Source organism: Lissotriton vulgaris, chromosome 3_2 (genome assembly GCF_964263255.1).
Source record: "Lissotriton vulgaris chromosome 3_2, aLisVul1.2, whole genome shotgun sequence".
Taxonomy (NCBI): domain Eukaryota; kingdom Metazoa; phylum Chordata; class Amphibia; order Caudata; family Salamandridae; genus Lissotriton; species Lissotriton vulgaris.
In genome coordinates this window covers 161,789,855-161,812,216 of record NC_141690.1, presented here as the reverse complement: position 1 = coordinate 161,812,216, position 22,362 = coordinate 161,789,855, and positions in this window count along the sequence as shown.

Here is a 22,362-nt window from a genome sequence, read left to right as displayed (position 1 = left end):
TGACATGCCCCCCACAAATACGGCCTCCACTCCTGGAAAGCCTTTTTTATCGCCAAAAGTTCTTTTTCCGCGATTGAACAGTTAACCTCAGCCGAACTCAGTTTTTTCGAAAGGTAGGCAACAGGATGAAGTTGACCAGTGTGTACATCTCTCTGAGACAGGATTGCCCCTATGGCTTCATCCGAAGCGTCTGCCTCAACTATGAACGGATGTTCCAAAACAGGATGTGCCAACACTGGAGCGGTAGTAAAGCCTTTTTTCAGTGCCTGAAATGCTTGCTCAGCCTCCACTGTCCACTCAAATGACCTCCCTTTCCGTAACAGCCTGGTGATAGGGACAGCGGTTTGGGAGAATTGCATGATGAACGTGCGATAATAGTTGGCAAACCCCAAAAAGCTCTGTACCTCCTTCACGTTCTTAGGGGCTGGCCAATCCCTCACCGCCTGTACCTTCCTCTCGGACATCTGTAATCCTTTAGGACTAAGATTCACACCCAAAAATTCCACCTCTCGCACCCCGAACTCACATTTACTCAGTTTTACATATAGATGATGTTCCCTCAATTTATCCAGAACCTTACAGACATATTTCGTGTGGCATGAAACATCCTGAGAGTATATCAAGATGTCATCTATATACATCACCACGAATTGATCCATGTATTCCTTTAGCACATCGTTTATGAAAAACTGGAATGCTGCAGGGGCATTACAAAGCCCAAAAGGCATCACTAAGTATTCATACAGACCAAACCGTGTCTTGAACGCCGTCTTCCACTAGTCCCCTTCTCTTACTCTGACCAGGTGATATGCCCCACGTAAATCTAAACGGGTGTAAATCTTGGCCTCTCTCACCTGATCGAGCAAAACCGAAATGAGTGGAAGAGGGTATCGATTACGAATGGTGTTCTTATTCAACACTCTGTAATCCACACAAGCTCTTAAGTCCCCATTGGCTTTTGATATAAAGAAAAGAGGGGAAGCTGCGGGAGAGCAAGAGGGACGAATAAACCCCAAGCGAGAATAATGTTCTATGTAGTCCTTCCGATGAGAGGTCTAAGGCACAGACAAAGCATACACTCTACAGGATGGTAATGACGCCCCCTCCACTAAATCGATTCGACAGTCATATTCCCGGTGAGGGGGCAGAGCTTCTGCCTTAACCTCACTGAACACATCACTGTAAGAAGCGTATACCACCGGTAGCTTGACGTCTTTTTCCGCAGCCGTAGCTGCCAAAAACGGGGTGGCTAACACAGTGACATTAGCAGACATACAAGGAGTTAAATGATCATTACATGTCTCTGGTTCAAACTGAAAAGTCTTTGACTGCCAATCCACCACAGGGTTATGTTTATGCAACCAAGGCATGCCCAAAATGATTTCGTACTGAGGAGCATCTATGATATTTAATGACAACACCTCAGAATGCACATACCCTTGTGTCACCATTGATAACCCCAAATCACCAGTCCTCTCCGTTATCTGACCTGAGGTTAATGGCTGCCCATCAACTGCCAACACATCCTCCGGTGTCTTCCTAGAAACACGAGGCAATTCTAGACGTCTTACCTGACCTTCGTCTACAAAATTACCAGTCGCCCCGGAATCCAACATCACAATTACCGGACATCTTTCTAACTCGTATTCTAACGTCATCACAACCACCAAGTGGGGCTCTGTTTCCTCATCACCCAAAGAGGACAAGGAGGTAAGTTTCCATGCCTGTTCCCCATCTACTCCCGCGGTGCGGTCTTCCTTCTGCTCGCTTTCTGGTACAGTTTTAGACACAGCAACCATCTTAAACCTACCAAAAGTCCCTGATGACTTGGGTTTAGAAGGACATTCCCGGACGTAATGCCCCTTCTTTCCACAGTACATGCACAAGCCCTGTACCCTTCTGGCTTCTCTCTCTTCTCTAGACAACGGTGCTCTGAGAGCCCCTATCTCCATTGGTTCAGATGTATTATCCGTACCCCCGGATACTTTCCTCGGGTTTCTTTCTCCAAAATACGCTCCTCTTTCCCACCGTCTTCTGTTACTACCCCTATCCGTAAGTCGACTATCCAACCTTAACACCAGGTTTACCATGTCCACAAAGGAAGTAGGCTGAGGATCCACCTGTGCTACCACATCCTTTAAATCATCGTGTAGCCCCTGATAAAACAAAGACAATTTTTTCTCCTCTGGCCATGCCGCTTCGGCCACAAGCCTATTGAAGGCAGTCAGGTATGTTATCAATTCGCCCCTGCCTTGTCTTAATGTCAAAAGCTCTCGATCAGCACTAAAAGTAGTTGCTCTTCGGTCAAAGACCCTTTCAAATTCCTTTTTAAACTCGGCCCAATTGGACAGAACAGCATCATCCCGTTTTACCAAGGGTACCACCCAATCTGCTGCATCCACTATCAAATACGAAATCAAAAAGGCCACCCTTGAATGGTTTGTGGGGAACGATGATGGTTTACAAGAAAAATGCATAAGAACCTGTGTCATAAACACATGTACCTTACGAGGATCCCCTGAGAACCGTTCAGGAGTAGCCAAAGGAATGGGTGGGGGTACCGTAACCTGAACATTAGAAGTCGAAGCGGAAGCGTTGAACGGGTTACCGCTCAACCGCTCCACCTTCTCCCGCAAAGCTGCTGTCTCAGCCTTGGAGGAGGCCAGCTCCTGCTGTACCAGGACCAAAGCTTGTAACACATCCTCCATAGACGCCATTGTTGCTACACATGAACCAGGCAGAGTGTATTTCTTGGGTCAGTGATTCTGTAAGGTTTTGCACTCCGCAGGATCCACGTGCAGCAACAATGCTCCACCTCCGGACCGACCGAACACCCTGAAGTATAAACACAGGGTGCTCAGACGATACGGCGAGGGAAAAAACCCCAAAAGGGGAAAAAACCCAGAAAGAATAAAGAGAAGAAGGAAGGGGCAGCAGGGATAAAGAAACTGAAAGACAAAAATACATAGGTTAATACATTACTTAATCCTACTCTCATTAGTTCTTACTAACACCATACCCTCATGTATTCACCTGAAAACGATTGACTCTACACCACCCTTTTGCTGTATCTCCTGTCTTCCTTCCTGATCAATACAAGAGAAAGGTATTACCAACAAGCCTGGTTGTAAAGAGTAAAAAGCCTTAAAAGCTGACTTAAACATACCCCACTGAGTTAACAAAGGAGTTTGTAAATGGTTCCAAAATACAAGGAAAGGGCACTTCCTGTGCTTAAATGATAAACGATAATTCACACTGTTATTTGTTTTGAAAGGACGCTGATTTGTCCCTTATTTCATTGCACTCTCAAGAATACCCAAACACGGCAGTGTGTAGTTCCTTTACTACCACACTCCGCTTTGGTAATTATTCCACAAGTTATATGTTCAGAGGTAACTGTACCCTTGATGTGAAACCAAACACGGCAGTGCGTAGTTCCTTCACTACCACACTCCGCTTTGGTATTTGCTTTGCCACAAATTAAACTATAAATGAACCCTAGACCATGGGTTCGTGACGGCAGTGCGGAGGTCCTACAATCCCCCCCTGCACTCCGCCACTTGCAGGTTTTTTGTTACACAAAAATGCACGCACTCCGTTAAGCCTTTAATCAATAGAGCGAAGCGCTCAAAATCCCAAATGTTCCCTCGCAGCCGCGAGGCGAAAATCCAAACATCAACCGTCTCTTTGATGTCTAAATCGGAAATCAACACAATGTCAAAACATCATGTAGCACGCTAGCCAGCGCGCTAGCAAAGGAACAGAACATACGGCTTCCGAAAATACCGGTCAAGCAGGAACACTAGGAACCTCTGGAAAAACGCCGATCCGAGGAGCAGCCGCCGCCTCCGAACCCAGGAAGAATCACTGACACCGGACTTCCTGGTTGGCCCAAAGATATCCCAGAATCCCCGCCGGGAATTCTGGGTAATGTAGTTCCGCGCCCAGGACAGTCGGATGATGTAGTTTTTTGGGCAGGCGCGTTGGGCTAGATCCCGACACTCACGCTGGTGCACAAGGCACTCCATGTAGTAGGAGCCGAGTACATCCAGAAACGCCTTACCTTCTACAAACCTACAAGATCCCTTAGATCGGAATCCCTTGGTTTGGCAATTGTCCCTGCTATTCGGAAAGCTAGGGTAGGGGGACGCTCTTTCAAACATCTGGCTCCCAAGTTGTGGAACACCCTCCCCCTGTCGCTCCGCTGTACCTCGAACCTTCTGGCCTTTAGAAAAGGTTTGAAAACATGGCTCTATAGTCAGTGATTGATCTGTTTTCTCTTCTGTATCTCTCTTTTCCGTTTTTAGCTGTGGGTCAGAAAGCGCCGGGACACTCCTTGGAGTAGCCGAGCGCTATATAAGACACCCATAACATTAAAATTAACATTAACATTAACATTAACATGTAAACATGCGTAGCTGGGGGAGAAACATGCCCCCATCGCCACACCTTGTAACTGCCTGTAAATCCTGCCATCAAACAAAAACAGGTTATTGTGTAAACACCAATGGATCATTTTCAGCAGCATTTTGTTATGTTTATAGCATTCCAAATTACGCTGTTTAAGGAAATGCTCCACTGCATTGAGGCCATCGGTGTGTTTTATACACGTATACAGGGATGTAATGTCTAAAGTTACAAGTAAATAGTCATCTTCCCAATGAATTTCATTAAGTTTTGCCAAAAAATCACGTGAGTCTTGAATATAGGAGGGTAACTTTGTCACAAATTCCTGCAGGTAATAGTCCACGTATTTAGACTTGTTCTCAAAGGAACTATTGATTGCAGAGATTATAGGGCGTCCCTGTAATGGGTTGATCCCTTTATGTACTTTAGGGATGAAGTAAAACGTTGGCAGCGTGGGGTGAGCATTCAGGAGGAATTTGTTTTCATCTTTGGTGATAAGTCTCTCTCTTGCCCATTTATTCAATTCTTTTTTATATTCTTCATTTGTTTTGTACACAGTAACCCCATTTGATACCTCACAACAGTCAGCCTCATTCAGGTGTCTCAAAGCCTCTTCTCTGTATTTCTTTTTGTCCCAGAGGACGATGTTCCCTCCTTTGTCGGCTCTGTTGATAACCACAGTGTCATTGTTTTTAAGTTTCGTCATTAGTTGAAAATATTGTTTGTCTTTGTCTTTAGCTTTAATTTTAGATCTGCATGTTTTCCTATGTAATGCCGTTTTCCTATGTAATGCCTTAAGTTCCTCTGTTACTCGCTCGTGGAAGACGTCGACTGCGTCCCATAACATCACTGGGACAAAAGTGGAGGGTGCTTTAAATGGACTCGGCCCTCGTCCTTTAATTATTACATTTTCATGGTCAAGTACTTCTTGAGTATTTGCAGCCACATCCTCAGTTTCACTGTGTCTCAGATTATGAAGAGTTTTAAGTAAGGGGATTTCTCTTACTGTGAGACTACCTTCCCTTCTTGTTGGTTGTGCAGTACCTGATGTTTCCGGTATTGCTGGTTTTTTGATGGCAAAATGTTTACTGAGTAGTAATGAACTTATAGACCTCCACCCTGTTTGGATAAAATTGAAATTGCTCTCAGGGCAGAAGCTGAGGCCCAGTGAAAGCAGTTGTTTTTCGGCCTCATTTAACTCAATGTTGGTTAGGTTTACTGTGGTATGGTCATTTTTATTGTTCACTATTGTTTTTTCCAGTTGCGCTTCTTCTGTTGCCAGTTTCCTCGTCCTCTTGCCACATTTCCTCCGTTCGCGGCGCCTCCGGTTCCTTTCTGTATTTGTGGGTTTTGTTGATGTCGCGGTCTCAGGGACTGGATCCTTTGTTCCCGGATATGCTCCAGTTCCTCCGCGTAAGATAAAGGGCCAAGGGCCTCTGGTTGCCCTGTACTTCCTCTATCAGAGTCATTGTTACTTGATATGAAACTTCCCTCTGAACCGGTGCTCTCGCTGTGTGTTGCTGAAGTGGATGGTTGGACTCCTTTTTTACCTCCTTCATGTTTAGGGGGAACTGCTTTATTTATCTTTAGTTTTTTAACCTGGTCATATTTGCGCGCAAATGTGAACACCTGACCCCTATCATAGTCGTTCTTGTCCCTGGCAAACTTCCATACTTTTCGTTTCTTTATTGTATCCTCCAGTTAGCTTGTCAATTGTGTCTTTATTGCTGTCATTTTTCAGGGCATCCACCTCTTCTTGTAAGCGTTTGATTTCTTTTAGATCAACTTCCCTATCCACTCGTGCATATTTTATCAGAAAACACACTAAGCGCATGGACGCATCTAAGTTACTCTCCGCCCATTCTTTAAGTAGCAAGGGGTTTGGCTTCTCAAAACTCGGTGCTAACATTATGCGGAGTCCGCGAGGTATTCTGCCTGCATCGTGGTACTTTTCTAAAGACTTTGCTTCCCACCATTTAGTAACTTCACTTCTATGGTGTTTTTCTAATTGTTTGAGTGTGCTCCTGAGGCTCGAATGTTGGTCGGTTTTATCCGGTATTGCCCTTGGATCATTTTCAACAGATAGTAAGTTCCCAAACAGATCGTCTGCCTCTTTCTCCCTGTCTTGGTCTGAGGCTTCAATAATGGCACAGTAGTGTATTTTGCACTTGAATCTATCAAACCCGCTCTATTTGCTAGCGGGACACCGCGGTTGCTGACAACCTCCCCTCCTGCCGATTAAAGTATTGCGGTATACAAATGAAGCTCCGACTCACTGCTTGATGGTGCCAGGTCCTCCTCTTCTCGTCCTCCGACTCGTCGGGCTGAGCTGGTCCTTCAAAGTTCGGAACTGTGCTTCACGTGTCCGTTACTTCTGGCAGGGGGCTGGAAGCCGAAAAGCTCTCTTCAGCTGCACGTCCTGTTCGACTCGAATTAAAGCTTCCCAGGCACTTTTTAGGAAGGGGTCCGCTGTAGGGAGGTCAAGTTGTACCTCACCGATATAAATCCAGTTTCCACTCTCTGCGCAGTGATCGCTGCGCTAAAAGAAGACGAGAGAGACAGACTCTTGATTACTGCAGCAGCCGCTGGTAATTTTATTTTTTCATATTTTTATAGTGCTACACTGTGTCCACTACCAAACGCGTTTCGGCGATCCCGGTCGCCTTGCTCGCTGGTAACGCTAATTCCTAACTATATAAGGCCTGAAACCTATGGTTTTTTTAAGTGAATTTGCAAGGTTTTTAAAATGCTAATTCCTAACTATATAAGGCCTGAAACCTATGGTTTTTTAAGTGAATATATATATATATATATATATATATATATATATATATATATATATATATATATATATATATATATATATATATATATATATAAATAAATAGGTAGCATTACCTTGAATAGTTATTTTTTCTTTAAATACCATGGTAATTGTAATGTAGCAAAATTACTTGACTGGTTTAACGTAATAACGTAGCACAATGACAAGTGAATACAAGTCTAACAGTGACCAGTTTCAATAATTGTGGCATACGCGCATATATGATTTAATTTAATAACTGCACTTACAGATATTACGCACTAGCACAATGTGTTCACAATTTAAAATGCCCTAGTTGTGAGTAATAATCAGTAGTTTAAATAACGTGTTACTATTCTACTGCAAGGCGCGTAAAAACTACAGACTCTTCTGTGTCTATGTAAATAGTATGTTCATGCATGACTCACCTGTTGTCATAACAACCAACAGCCAATCATTGGATATGACCGAGCCCACGATGTGTCAGCATGTTATGTGTTATAAAAATGTATGCCATTCACAGCAGAGTTAAGTGAGCAAGGCGGAGGTTTCCGCCGAAACGCGTCTGTAAGGCATGTTGGATTAAAATATTTTCTTGAGTTTAAGTCACGGTGTCAGTGCCTTCCTTGCATCCGAAGGAATTGGATTGGTAAACAATACGTAGGATTCAAGCTCCTGGGAATCCCTACACTGACCCTCCTCGTTCTGGCAGCGCTGTGGTACTGGGACACAACTTTTGGTGAAACTTTCGAGAAGAGAGAAACACAGCGCCCCCCCAAACCTGCAATCGTGGAGAAATGGATTGTTGGTGACACGGACGATTAGCTGACTCGCCGGATCCCTGCGAAGGCTGGAGAGCAATTGTGGGCGTCCAGGTAAGACGGCGAAAATCTGTGTTACTAACGCAACAAAAACACTGCAAAGGTTTATGGGAGAGGTAGTCCTACCGTGTGTGCGTTGAATACACACTGGTAGGCAGTGACTTTCGCAAGCAAACATACAAATCCATATATCTGTTTTAAACATGTCTGTGGAATGGGAAAAATTGCGGGAAGCGGCCGCTTTGGATATATTTGTGGACGCAGATACCAGCACTGCGACAAAAAACAAAAAGGCAGAAACGACGATAACCACCGATAAAGACAACAGTACCAAAAACTTATGTGCAGAACTAGAGAAATTACGTAAAAAGGAGGTATCAAAATGGTGGGAGATAAAATCACTACAGAGATACCTGGACGTGGGCAGAGTACCAAGAGGACTCAGAATATTGGTTGCGCCCACCTACGAAAATCCTGACCCGGCCATGCTACAAGATTGGGCGGACAATAATGCCCTAGCATCCCAAAACATGCTAAAAATATTAATAAAATATGCAGCAAGTGACCGTGAGAAAATCATAACCAGGATACAAGAAATTATGAAGGATTTGGAATCAAGGGAAAACCAAGATGAAATAACTGTGGCATTGAAGGAAATAACCAGCAGGCTTTCCAAACTGGAAGAGGAAATAAAGGAAAGAAAAGCGATAAAGTTTCAAAGAGACCGAAATGACTATGTAAACGGTCGTATCTACACATTTGCCAGAAAATTTGACAATATTAAAAGACAGCAGTTATCGGCAACAGCGAGCGGGTCACAAATGACACCCGCATCAAGTGGAACAGACCTGAGTGCCTCAGTGGAATCAGATCCGGAAAGTGTCAGCTCCTTGGTGCTCACAGGAGAAGTACCAAACCCAGCCCAGGAATTGGCTTTTTTTCGTTTACAGCGCCTCAAATCATTAAGGCCACGGAAACAATCTCAAACAGAATGGACCAAAGGGAAGTCCAAACAAAATACAAAACAAAGAGCCGACGAAGAAAAGACAGGCGCTGGGGCGGGAGGAACAACGAAACAAACAAAACCCAAATACAGAAAAAACAGGAAACAATAATGGATAACACACGAATGGGAAATTTAGATAACACTGTTATCAATCTGACTGATCTGGAACTCACTAATAGAGAAACGGAAATTCTATCACTGGGATTGACATTTTGCACCACAACCAACTTTGATTACACCCAAACCAGAATAGATCTGTTCCAATTTGTGAGGAAACTTAAACTGCGAAAACACTTTATAAACAATACTAGTAAAAGTACGTGCCCAGAAAACACAGGTCAAGGAATTGCTGAAACCCTAAGTATTGCGGACATGGCGGTACTAGGAGACTTGAATGCCCTTGAATTTGAAGAATCCCTCAGCCAATTAACACCGGGAGAAATAGCAAATGCGGCAGGCTTAAGCACATATCAAACAGTTGAAACTAAATTCAAACCAAAATCGATATTTATGCCTGTACTGCTCAAAGATGGACTAGACCTCTTTTCTGAAAATGTCATCAGAGACTTAAAAGAACTTTCTACACTAAGTACACGCCAATTTTGCATGAAAGAGCACAACAAGAGAATTGAGTACAATGCACTTATGGCGAAAATACAAACTAGATCAGATATTGTTGTACGTTGGTCTGATAAGGGTGGCAATGTGGTGCTATGGCCACTAAAAATGTATAATGAACAAGCAATGAAGCAATTGCTTGATCAAGAATGTTATTGTAGAGTGAGCCCTAACATCATAGTAGGTATACAGGAGAAGTATCACTGTGAGTTATACAAATGGAGAAATTTTGGTCTAATAAGTAAAGCAGAACTAGCTTTCTTAAAGAATGATTACCCCACCACTCCCCAGTTATACCTAATACCTAAAATACATAAAGACCCTAAGGAACCACCCGGTAGACCAATCATTTCTGCCATTGGGAGTTTGTTCGAAAATACCAGCACTTTTGTAGATTATTTTCTCCAACCTTTTGTTAAAGCACTCCCGGCTTACATACAGGACAGTGGTGATTTTTTAAGACATGTATACGATTTACAGTGGGAACAGGATTTTGTATTCATGTCATTGGATGTACAAGCTTTATACACCAGTATTAGACACACAGACGGGTTGCGGGCTTTGGAATACTATCTCAATAAACGCCCAATAGCATTGTACCAACACACGTTGATGTTACTACAGATGGTAGAATGGTGCCTTAATAACAATACCTTTTTATTTGATAAATTGCACTACAAACAATTGCAAGGTTCGGCAATGGGCACTTGCTTCTCCCCCAGCTATGCTAATCTGCATATGGGCTGGTGGGAGGAGCAGGTTCTGGCCATCAAGCATGAGGTGGAGATGTCACACAATGTGGTGCTTTACAAACGCTACATTGATGATGTTTTTATCTTATGGAGGGGTACCATTGAGAGTGCGGAGGCATTCGCCAGAGATCTGAATGAAAACAGCTTAAACTTGAAATTCACCAGTACAACCAGTAAAGCAGTGATCCAATTCTTGGACATAGAGATGTATGTACAGAATGACAAAATCCAAACCAGAACCTATAGGAAGCCTACAGCGGGAAATGCAGTGCTTCATGCACAAAGCTTTCATCCCACTAAGTTAAAAGAATCTATTCCGTATGCTGAATGCTTGCGCATGACGCGCAACTGCAGTACGGAGGAAGGAGTCACCAAGGCCAAAAAAGATCTATTTGAAAGATTAAGCAAGCGAGGGTACAGACCACAAACCCTCGAAAAAGCTGAAAGCAAGTGCAACACCAAAAACAGAAAGGATTTACTATTTAGCAAAGGTTTGGAGACCGAAACCACACCCGCGAGTGTGACTGGTAACCCCCCAAGAATGATTACTGGCTACAATATGTACCACAACCAGGTCAGAAAGATACTGCAGAAACATTGGCCCTTGATTAAGAATGACCCTGTGATAGGACAACTGAGTGGGAACAGGCCTAGCATAACATTTAGAAAGGCAAAATCCATGCGAGACCAACTAGTGTGTAATTCCCCTACACTAAGAAAACCAGTCACGTGGCCCCCACCGCAGAAAGGCTTTAAGAAATGCACTAAGTGCAAAGCCTGCAAACAAGGGCTCAACATGAAGGAGGTACAAGTACCATTCAGGAACAAACCCTACACCATTAGGGGCGGCTATTCCTGTAAAACGGAATATGCCGTTTATGTACTGGTCTGCAGTTGTGGTAAGCGCTATGTGGGAAGCACTATCCACCAAGCACATGTGAGGATATTGCAACATTTGCGCGCTATCACTAACAATGACCTAACGTACCCTGTGGCCAGACACATCAATACCATGCATGATGGGAATATCAAACACATTTCCTATTATGTGATTGACAGCGTACCAAAAAATCCAAGGGGAGGGAATCGCAGACTTGCCCTAAGACGTCTTGAGTCACGATACATAATCCTGCTGAATTCAAAAATCCCGAATGGATTAAACTCAGACGAAGCTATGACTGTCCACCTATAAATCCTTAGCTGAGCCCTACCCGACAAGACATTCCCATTTCAATTTTTAACTCTGTATATATATAACATACACCTAATTTTGTATTTGGGACACATTAAGAGCGCCTAAGGTTGTTTATGATTCAATACATTAATTTTGACACAGTTATATCTGTATGTAAATAGAACCACAGTCACACATTTGAAACTTAGAAACGTATATGACTATTTTCTTTGCGTAATATTTTGCTCAGCGGTAATTATGTCCACTTGGAGATAATGTCATAGGTAGCATTACCTTGAATAGTTATTTTTTCTTTAAATACCATGGTAATTGTAATGTAGCAAAATTACTTGACTGGTTTAACGTAATAACGTAGCACAATGACAAGTGAATACAAGTCTAACAGTGACCAGTTTCAATAATTGTGGCATACGCGCATATATGATTTAATTTAATAACTGCACTTACAGATATTACGCACTAGCACAATGTGTTCACAATTTAAAATGCCCTAGTTGTGAGTAATAATCAGTAGTTTAAATAACGTGTTACTATTCTACTGCAAGGCGCGTAAAAACTACAGACTCTTCTGTGTCTATGTAAATAGTATGTTCATGCATGACTCACCTGTTGTCATAACAACCAACAGCCAATCATTGGATATGACCGAGCCCACGATGTGTCAGCATGTTATGTGTTATAAAAATGTATGCCATTCACAGCAGAGTTAAGTGAGCAAGGCGGAGGTTTCCGCCGAAACGCGTCTGTAAGGCATGTTGGATTAAAATATTTTCTTGAGTTTAAGTCACGGTGTCAGTGCCTTCCTTGCATCCGAAGGAATTGGATTGGTAAACAATATATATATATATATATATATATATATATATATATATATATATATATATATATATATATATATATATCCACATGCCTTTCAATCTGGAAAGACTCCAGCACTCTCGATTTCGATTCTAAGACAATTTATTTTCAAAAAACAACGGTAACGTGTATCAATAGCCTCAGCTGCCTTTGTCAAACTATTTGCGATTGCCATCTTCATTCCTTTATATACATGTTCCTGGGCCTTTCACAAGACTTAAAGTGACAGTGCATATCAACCAAATAACGTGACATAGTGCCATTACATTTTAAAGTGACGTGCAGATTGCCACCACATGAATCATAATTTGCAACACAGAGCGTGATCGAAGGCTAAGCCTACACACTATTGTTGTTATTGCTGCTGTAATAGGTTAACTCCCAAGAGAATTCAAACGTACTCTTGGTACCAGATGCAATCTTAATACCAGTGCATCAAAAATAAACCTTCACCTCTTAACATCAAGGGCCATAGGCAATAAAGGGCAAGTGCCCAATGCCACCCACTGCTACTCAAACCTGTGAGCCACAAAGGTCTCAAATAAATCACGGGCTAGTGCCCATAGTCACCCAGTATTATGCAAATATTATGCACTTAAACAGTAATCCTGCTTCTTTTCACATTGTGTTATATACACGTCAAAACAAAAAAAGTCCGTCAAACAAATACAAATGTTGTGGTGTTGTCAAATGTAAATGTTTTTAAAAATACACACTATAATTGCTCTATCTAAAAAACAGAAACTTATCTTCAATCACTAAACTTCACTCAGGAACTAAAACAAACATTCCAGCCTGTGTTCAAATAAATAAAATGTTAGCCAGAATTACATTTTCATTTTAAACATGTACCTGTTCCTCTGGGGAGCAATACAGCTTGCTTTACAGCTACAGGACCTCATCAACCAGCATCTTTCTTTCCTCTGCAGTGAAGTTTGGGACCCTGTCTCCTGCTTTGCCTCGCATTGTGGCTCCCAAGGGTAGGAAACCTCAGGAAAAGTTGAGGGGGTGTTCTTGGTGGCACTACATGACCTGCAATATCATCATTGGAAACTGACACATCCATTGGCTTTTGTACGTTTCTTTCACACATGTTAGCTTATGGCTGTATTCGTTGTGGAGTTTCACACCCACGTGGTGTTCTTCTCCCGACTTCCATCAACTTGCAAATGTCCTGATAGTGAGGTAAGGCTTCCGGCATTTTAGGTTATTAAATGATGTATATGTTAATGTTAAGTGCATCACTACCACATACAATGGAGGGTAGTTTGTTTACATATACAAAATGCTAATGGTATTTATTTGTTTTGCCAAAAAAGTATTATGTATTGCGTTACTGTGATGAAATGCGATAGTTGTGTGGTTTTGTTTACACTTTAGCTGACAAAAGTTTAGATGAACAAAGTGTAAATAATACTTTAAAATGTTTTATTTACACATTTCTTTTAAATAAAATAATAGATGTGAAAAGATTTATGTCATGTAGCAAAATATATTTTTGGAAATAAATGAAATGTGTTTTTTATTTTGAAAATATCAATTTATAACATTTTTTTACTTTAAAATGGAATCAAATGAATCCAGGGAGAGTGTGAAGAAGACAGTCTCAAGTTAGGAGACTATTTCAGGCAACATGTTGTTGAATTTGTGATTGTAGCCACCAAGCCAATAGGTAGTGCTTAAATTGATCTAACCACATTTGATTCCCAAAGCATACTAATATTTTTTCACATTGGCAAAATCCTCATTTTGTAGTAAGTGTATGAAACTGTGAATGTGTCTCATCAATGTAGAAAGAACTTCTTCTAGCACACCACTGTAAGTTGGTTGTGACATTCCACCAGATACTGTAGCAGTGTATTGCAATGATCCTGTGGCCACACAATGGTGTGCTGACATGATTGTCACTATTGGTGTTATTCTGTGGGATTCCTATTGTGAGGCAGAAGTGCTGGCTCCAGCTGATGACATAAATCAATATTAGTTTGCCTATTTAATCTGAATCTTTTGATTATATTCCGTTCTTCCATGATGGCAAGGACTGGAATTGTAAATGAAAATATATTATTAAGTATTTGGAGTATGCTTGGGTTCTAATGTATTTCAAAAATATTAAAACAAATCTTTAGTCCAATTTATAAAATTATACTTTTGATTTGTCGATTGTTATTTTTTTGTCAGATTGAAAAAATGTGAAAAGCATTATCTACATGTAATTTCTTTTCTTAATAAACAATCTTTTTAATTCTAGCTTTTTAACTGAATGACGAATCAAATTAATTCAACAAACAGAGAAAAGATATACACCACCAGTCTTTAAATTAGTTGATTTTGATTTTTTTCCACAAAACAAAATTGTATAATACAAGATGGAAAAAACAAACCAAACACAAACCAAAAAGTCAACCATTGTCAGGCCCAGGGGCGCTTGCGGTCTAGGGCCCGCCCCATTTGGCCTTCGGCCATGTCCCAAACGTTTATGTGGAAAGACTCATGGGTCTTCCCCTGCTGGACATTGGTAGTTGTTTTGTTATAGGGCTAGGGCAGGCTAAACTTTGGAAATGTATTTTGCCCTAAAAATTCCATTGATTCCCTATGGTCCGCGAGATGAGTGAGGTTTGGCAGGGTACGCGAGATGAGTGAGGTTTGGCAGGGTACGCGAGATGCGTGCACTTTGGCAACCGCGTACCGCGAGATGCGTGCAATTTGGCATGCTGTCGCATTTCAACGCCGCAAGCAGGGGAAATTACGCGGGTGTGGTTACGTTGATGTACGTGACCACACCCAAGGATCTGTGCTCACTATTCTGGAGATTTCTGAGAAGGAGGTTGATTGCAGGCAGGCTCTGTGTTTTGGTATGCTGTTTAACCCTTTGATGCAGATTCGTGTGTGCCGCGCTGGAGCAGACCTTTCCGGAGGAGCTTCTTGAGTTGGTAACTTCTCCGGCAGTCTTTGAGAAGGTGGTTTTGGACCGGATTTCTTCGAGGAATTTCTTCCTTTGGGGTCCAGAGTTTGCAGATGAACCTATAATTAAGAGTAGGTCGTACTCTTTAGGTATGAAGGCGATTTAATGCACAAAAAGGTTTTTATTTTTTGTATTTACAGAATCTAAAGAGCAAGAAAGATTTAAACGCTGTTTCAGTTTTTTATATCATGTTATTTAAGGAATTAGAAATCTTCAATGTTTTTGGTATGAAGTAAACCCAACATAATATTTCGAATAGAAAGTTATTGTTTTAGCACAGAAACAAGATAAATCTCTTGCTTATGTTTTCTACATGTAACTTGATTATGAAGCTATAACAAGACAATATTAGAGTGTTTTGCAATACACAGTTTTGTGCTATGTGAACAAGTTTAAAGGTTTTGATACTATCTAACAGTGAACAATTTACAGAAGATAATGTAAATCGTGCTATTTTTTCTGAGAGAGTTTTATTAGAAAAGTACAGATGTTTTATGTGCAAAGACATATCAAGCATTTGGAGAATAATTAGTAAAAAAGGTCAAATTGCAAGAGGTTTAATTGCGATATTATTCCACAGAATTTTGTGAAGTGAATCTAGTTTTACATGAAAACTCCATGCTTAGATTGCTGCTTGCATTAAGGAAAATTTACTGAAATATAAGTAAATAGGTATTAGTGTGTGTCTAACCTTTTCCTTTTCAGATCTCCCTCCCAGCTGTTCCCTTCCCAACTCCCCTTTTCCCCCCGCTTGATCACTTCAATATTCTGTGTAATAATTACAATCAGAATTGGAGGTATCGAGAGGTGGGCCCTTATGTCATCGCATCAGATTCCGAGGAAGACTTCGTCTGACAACCATAGTGAATGAAACTGTTATGAAGATCCACAATAGTTTGAAATCCAATGTATAAAATACAACTGGCATCAAAAAGGTAAATGTGTCCAGAAAATAGTCCACAGAGTGAATGCTAGTCATACACTGGAGAAATGTGGTTCTGTGTCCCTTGCTGGTGGGGGTGGAGGTCTTGCTATCCTCTGCTGCTGGTCTAGTTGAACATCCCCTCCTGAGGGGGACTGATGGATTCACAGTTCTAGGGACTGAGGTGGGTGCAGCTATTTCCACTTGTGGCAGGGCCTCCCTTTCTGTGGCTGAGGCAGAAGTATTAGGACCAGATTTTGGGGGACCACAGAAAGGGAAATCCTTGCACGTATGGCTCAAACAATCATGGGGCACCCCAGTCATGGAGCCCACTTTAAAGTTTAGATTTTCCATCTGAACATTGTGCTCCCTTTGCTACTGCCTCAACTCTCGGGCTCTCTAAGGACCTGGCCCATCATGTCTTGGGACTGATTGGGGGAACCCAAGTCTTGATTGATGGTGGCTTAGGTGACAATAAACTAAATGGGCTCGCTTTGCTGTCTCACAGATTCCTGCCCCCGAACCCTACCTCCACTACCCTGTCCCATGACCCAGTGTGCCCCATCCTACCGGGTCCTAGCTGAACTGTAGATGGTGGTGCTGTTGGATCAACTGCAGTTAGGGCAGGGATATAGGATTGGCAATCTAAAAGTTGTATTATAACACAGTACACAAAACTACTTAATAAAAATGATGACCTCAAATGTAAAACAATTAGATAGAATACACATAATATGCCAAACAAACAACACAACAAAGAAGAGAGGAGGCAGGTAAAATAAACCACTCCATGGCCTAGAAGACTACAATTCTAACAATTAAACAACTTTGAAGGATAAATGGTATTAGTCATCATGTAAAGATTGCAAAGTAAAAACTTTGAAAAGGACTTGTATTCAGTATACTAAATAACATACATTAAAATGTTTGAGTCCACAAACTTTGAGTTACAACACAAATAACATCAAATCAATTAAATAACAAGAAAAGAACAACATACAGAACTAAACAAAAGAAATTCATAACATAAAATAGAGATTGATAAATACATGGGACTTTAACATAATATGCCAAACAAACAACACAACACAGCAGAGAGGAGGCAGGTAAAATAAACCACTCCATGGCCTAGAAGACTACAATTCTAACAATTAAACAACTTTGAAGGATAAATAGCATTAGGCATCATGTAAACATTGCAAAGTAAAAACTTTAAAAAGGATTTGTATTCAGTATACTAAATAACATACATTAAAATGTTTTAGTCCACAAACTTTGAGTTACAACACAAATAACATCAAATCAATTAAATAACAAGAAAAGAACAACATACAGAACTAAACAAAAGAAATTCATAACATAAAATAGAGATTGATAAATACATGGGACTTTAACATATGTGAAAGAATTATATGAAAGAGAATGATCAAAATAACATTGTAATATTATTTTAACAAAACAAAAACATGGCATCATGGCTGTTGTACTAATTTCAATTAAACATTAACAACACTTGCAAAATTGTAGGTAAAATGTACATACTATAAATATGCAGTAAATATGAACAGGCATTTGCAATATAAAACACAAATATGAATATGTTATTAGGTGAAAAAACACTTAGATGCACAATGACATCATATCAAATGTAATATCGATTGACACCAATAATCTTAACCCCTTTGATGCTTGTGATGGAACCATTCCATCATCAGTCACGGTTGAGCTGTGCTGATGACAGAATGGTTCCGTCACGACCCCACCCAGTTAAGGAATGTCCAGCACCGGGGGGGAAATCGGGGCAGCACGCAAGGTGTTAAATACAACAAAATACATTCAAATAAGGAACCAAGGCTAAAACTAAAAAAAATAACGTGAAGAAAAACACACATATTGGCAACACATTTAAAAAATTTGCAAAAAGAGGGAAACAACAGTAATGCTACATAGTACCTAAGTGAAACAAAAAAAGTACTTTATATATACTAGTTTATATGTTTCACGGAGGTGCGAAACACATTAACAATAACTAAATTATAAACAAAAATGACATTTAGTTTTAGTGATACATTCAAAAGTCTAATTTAACAGTTTTTACTCAACAGGGGATTCCAGTCATGCCTTCAGGATGTAGGATCTGAAAGACCTTTTCCTCCCAGGGATAAAGTATAAGGGGGGGCTGGGAGAACCACCACCAGTCCTCTGGGCCTCCAGGTGAAGCTTGGAAACCAGTGAACATACTCTCCCCTACAGGTCATTCCACCTCTTCCTAATTTCTCTCTTTTTGCTTGCTGCAGCATTCACCCTGTCATCTATTCTGGCCCACATTTGCCTTTTCTGAGCTATAGTTGTATTTTGTGCAAACAACTGTATCTCTACTCTAATAATGTCTTTCACCATGACTGACAATTCTTTCTCAGTAAAACAGGGATTTTTTTCTCCCTGCCATTATCACACAATAAACTTAAATACATTATATAACACAAAAAAATTAAAGAATTAAAGTGAACAAGACACAGAGAAAGCAAAAAATAAACCTAACTTCACTGACAGAAGTTCTCCTTAACCATGTTCTGCTGCAATGGAACGGCAAAGGAGCATTGTCTGAACTAGAGCGTGTTTTATAGTATGGTATGCAGGTGAAAACAATTAACTAAAACACATCAGGTGTGTGAAACTAGCATCCATCCAAAAGCCAGAGGAATAGTACAACGTTAAACATGTCCCATTCCGAGATCCCTCCATTGGAAATCTGCTGATAAAACAACACTACGGAGATTGATCCTGTGGATTTGACCATAGTACGTCTTGGAAAGAATCCCTCTATCAGGAAACTGTTTCAGTTGGAACGTCTGTGAGAACGGCGCTTTATTTCATTACCGAGAAACCTCATCGAGATTAGGTCCCGAGGTTGTCTCCAGTTCCGATTGAATGGTCCTTTATGGGTCGCATGAACAGCCTCACGTACTGTCTACCTATCCGAAGAAATTTGACGACCTTGGCAGCGCCTGTATGGCAACGAAGCTACTTGAGTGATTGAACTGGCTTACTATCACGTGGAAATTAATTACTCCACCCACCATGAATCCCTAGTGTACCCTTGGATTTCACGTTTTTTGTCCTGATGAAGACCCCGGTGTAAGGTTTCAACTACGCCTACAGTGGTAGTTTTGGGGTCGAAACATCGACGGCTACTCTCTTATACATCAGTTGAAGCCGCCCCTATTTCGGATATTGAATACCAGGGTCACATACATGATTATTGATGAACTGTTGGAAATCAGTGATTCCATTTTGTGGCTCAGGGATCTGAAGCCAATTTAGTTTTGCATTTTAAATTTGAAATAATCTGTGGTCACATCTACTATCTTTTCTCACACATCCTCTCCCTTTCTTCACAGCATCACGCTCCCCCCGCTTTTTTCTCCTCTTGGGACACTATGATGAATGTATTATTATTATTTGTGTCTAATGTATTGTAATTTTAGCCCATTGTGATTAATTGGCAATGTGCTCTGATGAGTGTATGTATTTATTGTTATTGTGAATAAATGTGATTAGTGTTTCATGGTTCACTGGGACCCCCTTTTTGTATACGATAAAACAAAACCAGCCCAACTGAAAAAACTAAATAGGCTCGGTGCTATTCCATTCCCTGACAGCGACATAGTAAAGTTGGCCAGCAGAGGTATTAGTCACATCGACGGAGCTGAACACAGTACGTGACAGAAAACACTGTCAATGCGGATAGAGGATCAGCCTTCCCACATCTAAATACTGGGGGGCGGGAATCCATCACCTCGATGTAGTAACTGTAAACACTGCCACATAAGGATGACAGAAATCCCGCCATGATCAAAGGGCCAAATGCATCAACAAAAAAAACTGTTGCAAACAGGCAGATTAGCAGAATCTGCCCCTTTGCGACTGCTATTTTTGCATTTGGGATGCATCATCCCAAATGCAAAAATCTCAATTTAAGTAATCGCAAAATGTGTGATTACTTAAATTGCAATAGCATTTAAGGAATTGCAATGTTGCGATTACAAAATTAGCAAATCTCAGTTTGCGAATCGCAAATTTGGTTTTGCAAAGCAATGCATGAAAAATCACAAATTAAAGAATTTTTCAGGCAGGTGGTAAACAGGTGAAAACACTTGAAACAGGTGGGAAACATTGGGAAAGAATATAAACAGGCCCAGGGGACCTCAGAATGTTTCACAATGGCGGAGCTCTATGTCATGGCGAGGAGGATGAGGCTACGAGCGGAAGCACAGAGAAGAAGGAAGATACAGGACTGCATTTTTAGAGGTCGCATTACATTGGTGTTGGTGCTCAGTCAGTTGATGGCTCTGGTGTAGCCATCTAAGCGCCCTAAGAATTAGTGATGCCTTCTTTGTTGGGACACCTGGTCCTCCTGCATCACTCTGCATAGCTTCTGTTTGGCTTCCTTTGACTGTCTATGTCCTTCCACCACTGCTGTAGTCAGCTCCTTCATGCAGTCCCTCATGTCTGCCAAGTTATTTGACATTGTGCAAAGTTGTGCCTGCTTTAATCACATGTTTGTTGCTTGCAGGCACTACACCCTCAGCATTTGGCTCTCCAGCCCACCCCAGACATTTGGATTATCATCCTCTGCTGTTCCCATCTATGCCCGTGACCTGCGACTCCGGGTTTGGACATGCCTGTGTTGCACCTGGGAATGGGGTCTTGTTGTTGGTGTATGCCCAGGCTGGGATGTCTGGGGGTCATGTTGGCTCTCCTCTTCTACTTCCAAGGCAGTTAGTGGTGGGACTGTGGTCCTGTTCTTGTGTGTAGGGTTTGTCTCGACTCCTAACTGCCTGAGTCTCCTGGGTGTTTCCGCCTTCACTATCCTGTTTCCTGTGCAGCTGCATCTGTGATGTGAAACAGTGCAATTTTAGTTCACTTTTTAAAACATGTGTGTCGCATTATGCATTTTTTGGTCCCATTAAATTACTTTCTGACACGCAGTGTCTATATGTTTCACTTTCTTGTTGTACTTGTAAGCAACAATGCTGTGTTCCTCCCTACTTGCCTTTCCGATAGGATTTGCTGCCTGTTAATCCCATAATGCAGTTGGGTGTAGCAAGTAAAATGTGGACTGGAGTATGATTCTGAACACTACACCTGATCTGACTTTAGGGTATTTATGTAAGATTCAGCATTAAATGGACATTTGCATGCATTTTACCTTATGAAGTACTGGCCGGTGCAGAGGTGTCCAATTCCGTTACTCAAACTACAGCTTCAGGCTGAAGTGTGGACTCCACTAGACCCTCCAGGGCTGTATTCCCAGTTTCTTCTGCTGGTCCTCCTCCAGTCTTCTTGGGCTCTGAAAGCCTGGCAGCAACCCTCTCCTTTGCACACCTGCGCAGGTCATACCAGCGTTTGCGCAGGTATTTTATTATGCGGTGGGTGACCCCCACTGCGTTTACTTTGGACTGTATACTGAGCCAGATTTTGCTCTTTTCTGACTCAGAGGTCCGGAGTGACAGCTTTCCAAAAACCTTGAAATGCCTCCTCACAACCTGCTCAATGAGGGTTAAAAAACATTTTTCGGTGAATTTCAACTTCCTCTTGCGATTTGCAGACTTCTCCCCAGTTGATCCTGAAACCATACTGATGTCCCTGAACAGTTTTCCAAATTCCAAAATCGTTCCTTCTGCTGTGCTCCTGCAGTCTGCCTCCTCCTCTAACTCTCTCAGTGCACTGGATTCAGCATGGGATACATCACTTCCTGGTTGTGATGTCATCAAGCTGCATCAAAAACGAACTCGCTATTAGCGATTTCGCTAATTGCGATTCTCTAATAGCCATATCGCTAATAGCGACTCAGTAACTAGAAATTGCAATTCCAGATTGCGATTTTTACGGATTTGCTAATTAATTGCTTTTTGCAATTCCTTAATTAGCGATTCCTTACTTTTCTCTAATAAGGAATCACAATTACAGATTTTGATGCATGTGCCCAATAATCAGCATTATAATCTTTAA